Source organism: Humulus lupulus, chromosome X, assembly GCF_963169125.1.
Source record: "Humulus lupulus chromosome X, drHumLupu1.1, whole genome shotgun sequence".
NCBI classification, from domain to species: Eukaryota; Viridiplantae; Streptophyta; class Magnoliopsida; order Rosales; family Cannabaceae; genus Humulus; species Humulus lupulus.
Window position 1 is genome coordinate 263,977,267 of NC_084802.1, and position 6,650 is coordinate 263,983,916.

At 32.3% G+C, this 6,650-nt stretch overlaps 1 long non-coding RNA gene across 6 annotated transcripts; it reads left to right on the forward strand.

The window, feature by feature from the left end:
- Positions 1-1,500: 1,500 nt before the first annotated feature.
- On the forward strand, positions 1,501-5,894 carry LOC133803962 (uncharacterized). Of its 6 annotated transcripts, none has more exons than XR_009878222.1 (6): positions 1,501-2,423; positions 2,901-3,071; positions 3,247-3,335; positions 4,706-4,784; positions 5,438-5,524; positions 5,657-5,894. It is a non-coding gene; the product is annotated as an uncharacterized LOC133803962 (long non-coding RNA). The 6 variants fall into 6 exon arrangements; XR_009878223.1 differs by having other exon boundaries at positions 3,247-3,302; XR_009878226.1 differs by lacking the exon at positions 4,706-4,784 and having other exon boundaries at positions 1,501-2,303; positions 2,369-2,423; positions 3,247-3,302.
- Positions 5,895-6,650: the final 756 nt, after the last annotated feature.

A 6,650-nucleotide genomic window follows, 5' to 3' on the forward strand; every position in this document is an offset into this window, starting at 1 on the left:
ATTTAGTTAGAAACGTGTTATAGAAACTACAGTTGAACTAGGGTTAAAAGATTTTGGTCACAAAAGTATCATTTCTTATAATTAAATATTTTTACATGGGATCCCAAAAGTAGTAACGTTAAAAGACACTTTACAAAATTTTAGGATAAAAGTACAATTACTGGCCACCCTAAGGGCAAAACAGACAATTAGGCTCCTCTTGTCCTGTACCACTCCTCGGCCATGGCGGTTGATCAGCTGACTATGTACATTCAGCCCCAGAGCTCTCCATCTCAGGACTGGTCCACTTTGCCCTTGCCTTTACCTGCACCACATAGCACCCGTGAACCAAGGCCCAGCAAGAAAACACAATAACAGAGCATAATAATCAAACAAACAACTAGATAACTCATACAGTATAATCATATATTAACAATCCAAATATTCACAACATTCAGGTATTCAGCATTCTAAGTTCATCATCTCGTACTAATAACATTTTCACATATGATAACCAGGGTCAACGCCCTTAGGTCGCACCCTCTCACTACTACAAAACTGGGTTTTCCCGACACCCAACCACGACAGTCAACTCTGTTGACTGTTGTAATTGCTTAGTGGGACTCTACGCCGACAGTTAAAAACTGTAGGCATAGAGACCAACGCCGACAACTAACAACTGTCACCGTTGCTTTTGACTGTTGCTATTGACCCCAACGCCGACAGTTAGTTCGAGACCAATGTCGATAGTTAAAATGTGTCGCTATTGACCCCAACGCTGACAATTAATTCGAGACCAATGCCGACAGTTAAAAGGTGTCACTATTGACCCCAACGCCGACATTTAAGTCGAGACCAATATCGACAGTTAAAATGTGTTGCTATTGACCCAACATCGACAATTAATTCAAGACCAATGCCGACAGTCATAAAATGTTGCCAAAATTCAAATAAAAAATCTAAAATTATAATTAATGAATAGTATAATTTTAAAAATAAACTAAATTATATATATTAATAAAAATAATATATTTATTAAAAACTTTTAAAACTAGATTTTTTTGTTTCTAAATTTTTCATATTATTAACTTTTGTATTTATAATCATTTTTATATCAAATTTTATATTTATTATTCGTTTAACATATTTATAAAATTAATATTACTTGTAAATGTATTATTTTAAATTTGATATCTTCTAAATAATTTAATAAATATTTATTAATAATTTTTAACATTATATATTATAGTAATTTAGTTGAAAATGAGTTATTTAAATAATTTATTTTTTAATATCTTAATAATTATTTTTTTATTATATTGTATTTTTAATTAATTATGGTATATTAAATTAATAATACATATTGAGATAAAAAGTTAAAATAATAATTGTTTTTTTAAACTAAAATTAAAAAATAAATATATGTTATCTATTTTGTCAAAAAAAACATATACGTTGTCTGTAATTAATAATGAAACCCTTTTATCAAATTAATAATAATAATAATAATACAATCTTAAATCCCCAAATACCCGCTTTCTTTATTGTTTGCCGCTCCCTCCCCAAATTCCCTATTTTTCTCTTAAACTCCATTTCTTCTCTCTTTCTCCATATCCTTTCTTCTCGCAAATCCATGGAAGACCACAGCCAAGCCTGCTGGGTGAGCATTCGTGAAGGCGGAGCACAAAGAGGCTTGCGAAGGCCTGACGTTGCTCACAGCGGAGGTGTGCGGTGGCTCGCAGCGAAGGCGGAGCTGGGTTGATGATGGGCGCAAGGATGGGCTGGATCTCTCGAAGTGGAACAGGAATGGTTTCAGCATCTATTTGTTTTTTAGTTGCAGAGATTGTTTTTGTAAGGTTAAACTTAAACCTATGTGATAAATTGCAGAGATTGTTTTTTAGTTGCAAAGATTAATATTTAGTTGCATAAATTTTTCTTGGTAAAGCTTGTTGAACCCAAAATTTGCTGAGAATTACATGGTAAATTGTATTTGACTATATTGGCTTTATTTAGCTTTTTGGTTTGACACTTTAGCTTATCGATTTTTTTTAAAATTTTTTTGAGTCATTAATAGTATGTTGGCTCATCAAAAGTGGTTTGCTAACGCATTTTACATTCAGATGTTCTGGGATGAGGATTTATAGATTGAGAACTTTAATGGGTCAATATTGATATTTTTATGTATTATATGTTTTTTATAATTAGTATGTTCTGATGGTTTATATATGTGCACAGAGAATGAGAGTGGTGAGTTTGATTATGTGGATGTGAGTGAGAAAGGACCACCACACTAGAGAGAGTTAAAGGAAGAATGGAGGATGAGAGTGAGTTTAATTGTTGGTTTAGCTCTTAAATTTTGGATCCTTTCATTCATGAATGCAAGTATCAGTAATGTGCAGGTATATATATATATAGCGCGGAAAAGAAAGTGATGAAATTTCATGGTAATTTGCAAGTACATATATATAAATTGCTATGTTATAAACTTCAATTTATATTTTTTGGTCTCTTGTATATTTCTCATCACTGATTTTTAGTGCATTGAAACATAATGTTATGGTTTATACTTACAGAATGGTCATAAAGCTTTAATTAATCATACATGTGGCTCATTAGATATAATTGCAATTAAGGTGTGTAGTATAAAGTATATAGCAGAAGTTACCTATTATCAGTACTCTCTTCGCGTGTATGATTCCTTTGTCTTTGACATTAAATACATATGAGCACCAAATCTATATATAAATATATATATATATACATACATGTGCAAGGATAACACATGCACACACGAAAGAGAGCGAATGATTAAAGAGAGCAAGGATAACACATGCTCCTGTGATTGGAGAATAGGACAAATCATTGGTTAAACTTCTCATTTTTGTTTTATTGATTGCTTTCTTGCATTCTGCTTACAACAGACTGTCTTTACCACAAATAAAGACTATGGAAAAGAAGAGAGAGAAGAACAATGGGCTGCAACGCAGAGGACACTCCATGGTCTTCAACCACCGGAATCCACCCGAAAAAAGTAGTTACAGGGAGCTTTCATAGATTGCAGAACAAGCCAAGCGCCAGGCTGAGGTGGCAAGGTGAGCAAGCGCAGCTTTCTAATTTTAAGTTGTATTGCTTGCCATACTAGGCAGGTTTATAAGGGTCTATTGCCTTAGCAAAGTGTTTTTACTCATATTTTGATCATAAGAACTGTTGTGATTGAATTTTTTCGAGCTGCTTAGAAGAAATGTTTGTTTCGATTTATGATTGCAGGCTTAGGGAGTTGCATACACTCAAGGGTCATGTTGAGTCAGTGGTGAAGCTGAAAGGTACCTTTCCTAGCACACTCTCACTCTCACCAGGTATACACACACACAAATATATATGTTTTTTTTTTTGTTTTATTCATTTTATTTTATTTTTAACTTTATTTTTTCTCTCTCCCTCTCTCTTATCTGCTACTACAAAGAAAATTACCCAAAACCAGTTTTGATTTTGTGGTATATATGTGTATTTATTTATATATGATCTACAGTTGATAAATATATGAGATTTGTAGTTCGTTTTTGTTTTTGTTGATAAATAAATATGATCTATAGATTTGTTTTTGTTTATATCTGTATTGTAGAAAATCTGTATAAGTTCAGCTTCAAGATCCCAATAACATAACAGCAAGTTAGTCCAATTTATTGAACTGAAACTTAACAAGCACAACTCTTGTTAGAACATGAACTAAACAGAAGAACAGAGTGGTAATAACAGAAACAAATCAAACTAATGCAAGAACAGAAAACTAAATAAAGAAGAAATAACACAGTGAGTTATACTGGTTCAGAACAAGATCAGTAATGATCTTGTTCCTAATCCAGTTTTAGGAACACTTCTCTCTCTCCTTTATTAGATCAAATCTGAAACAATAGAGTACATCCACAAAGCTGAATCTTGATGAGATATCTCTCACAAACAAGTGTATTTCTCTCTCATACTCCCCTGAGTTTTCACGTTCAAAACAGTGGTGAAAAACTCAGATACAATATCCCAGAACCCCAGCTTTCCTTTCTCTCGTACTCTCTTCCTTTCTTTCTCTGACTCTCAGATTTCTTGAGCTTCTTTTCTGTATGTCAAGTGAGAACAAAGTCTGAATATTTATAGAACTTAAGATGACTAGACATTGGTTGCTGAGTTGGATTAATCTGTCATAACAGATGTTAGTTAGGAGTTGGAGAAACTAACTCCACATATCTATAGTTTTTTTATTTTGTTTTTGAGATCTGTTTAATGGAGTGAAAAATTGAGACTTTAGTGGAAAAATGTCTAATTTGTGTATGATTGTCATTAGTTACACTGATTTAAGGAGGTTTTGTTATATTCTTGGTTTTCCAACTTTAAAGCTTGTGGTGCTTGATTACATGATTTGTTATGTTTTACCGGTTAAATATTTTATTGTATTAATTTTATTCTCTCTTTTTTGTGTCTGAAAGGGGAAAGTTTTTGGGTTTTCTATGTAAATTATTACCTGTATTTTAGTTGGACACTTTGATCATGATTTTGAGCATGAAATCTATTCATTTCCTCTAACCACACTTCATATATTGTGATACTTTTCAGCTTAGTAGTAATTATGAATATGATGATTTCTTTCAGTTTCTTTATAACTGCCATATTCTTTGTCTCTCACTATGATCTCAATATTTCTCCTCTCATCGTTGATACAATGTTTATCTGATCTCAGTCCCATTTATTGAGAGAAATTTTCAAGACTAATGCATGTTCAACTTACGAGACTGCATGACAAAACCCATACATTTAAGGTGCCTACTGCCCTACTACTACTCTAGTATCATAACCAGGAAAAAAAAAAGCAATAACTAGATTTTATGACTAGTAATTTCTATGGAACTAATTTGAAAAATAATGCATCAGGGACAAAAAAAAATGAATCAAGAATAATTCTAGTGATAACTGAGTGAATATAATGCATTGATACTGCATTAGTGTGGGATACTTTGTTTTTGATATTGCTTTGTTTAGTTAGATTTGGATAATTTTTCTTTTTATATTTTTATGATGATTAAATTGGGGATATTTAATCTAATTTGATATAATATTTTCATCTTTTTTGGTGTATTCAGGTTTATGTGTGCTATTTTATTATTGCATGTTTTATATATAGAAATAACTACATACAAGAATTGAAACACATTCTTATGTTATATCTGCTTGAAACTTATACTTTTAGATTAAACATGTACAAATAGTAAGGAGTTCAAATTTTGTTGATAATTTGAAATCATAGTATGAAAACAGATCCTAAATTTGAGACTACTGTAGAAATGACTCTTTTTATATATTGTCTTTCTGAGCTGAAATTATATTCAAAAGTTTGGTTAAATTTTGTCTCATGACTTATAATTCTTCTAGTATCTTGTAGGGTGACTCCATTTATTGATTTTGTTGCTTCTAGGTAAGTTCACGGTAGAAGGTAACAAGTAGCACCTCAAGAATGTGTGAGACTGTTGAAACAAGTTTGCTTTTACAGTATAGGGCAAAGGTATATCTCTATTTCTTTTTGTCTTTCTCACAGTTATGATTGTCATACTAATCACAGTCAGATTAAAATCTTGACACTAATCATAGTCTGAACTATTGAGAATCCTAACTTTTTTTTTTTGAATTGTTGTAGGAAGTAGTACAAATTCTTACTTTGTAAAGACTATTGGTAACGAGGGTGAGTACAAGGACAAGAAGAAGAAATATATGTTGTATGATAATGAATTTAGTGTTTTATTTTATTTGTAATTTTTATTAGAGTAAATGATTCTTTTTTGAGTGGTTAATTATTTACTTTGTAAATCTAGTTATATATTTTTTAAGTTCAAGAAGATTTTGTTTATAGACAAGGTTATAAAATTTTTGAGTTATATTTGTCAAAATTTTGTTTTATTAGATTTATAAATACTTTGTTTAAGTTTTGTTATTTTAATCTATAATTTTTTAGATTTGTATATAATGTTTCATTTACATCATAATTTTTAATTTAAAATAAAAATAAATATTTTTTTTGCAAGCAACGACGACATCTAATAACCGTCGGCATTGCTAGCAACGGCGACACTTAATAACTGTCGGCGTAGCCAGCAACGACGACACTTAATAACTGTCGGCGTAGCCAGCAACGACGACACCTAATAACTGTCGGCGTAGCTACCCCTACACCGGCATAGACAAATACGACAGTTAGTTAACTGTCATCATTGCTCAATACCGACAGTTAAAAACTGTCGGAAAATCCCATTTTTGTAGTAGTGTCTATTTATCCCACTGACTCCAGCCCGCTTAAATCGAGCTCAGTGAATATCAAGCTGTCCTCAGCTGCTAGTGGCCGAGCCGTGCCCTGTGTGCAAATATTGATTACGACACTCTTAGGCTGTTTATCACATGTCCCATGACATAATACCATCTATGGCATCATACAGATATAGGGAGCTCTTAGTCCCAACACAATCACATAACCGGGTGAAGTTTTCTTACCTTTAGATTCCGATAGCTTTGTTCAATTCGACCCTCATGCACGATCCCGCCCGAGCCCTAGCGTACACCTAGTCACAGCCATAGATCAAAATCATCACCAAACTTTAATTCCAAAACCTAATCCCAAAAATCTATCCTTGGGACCA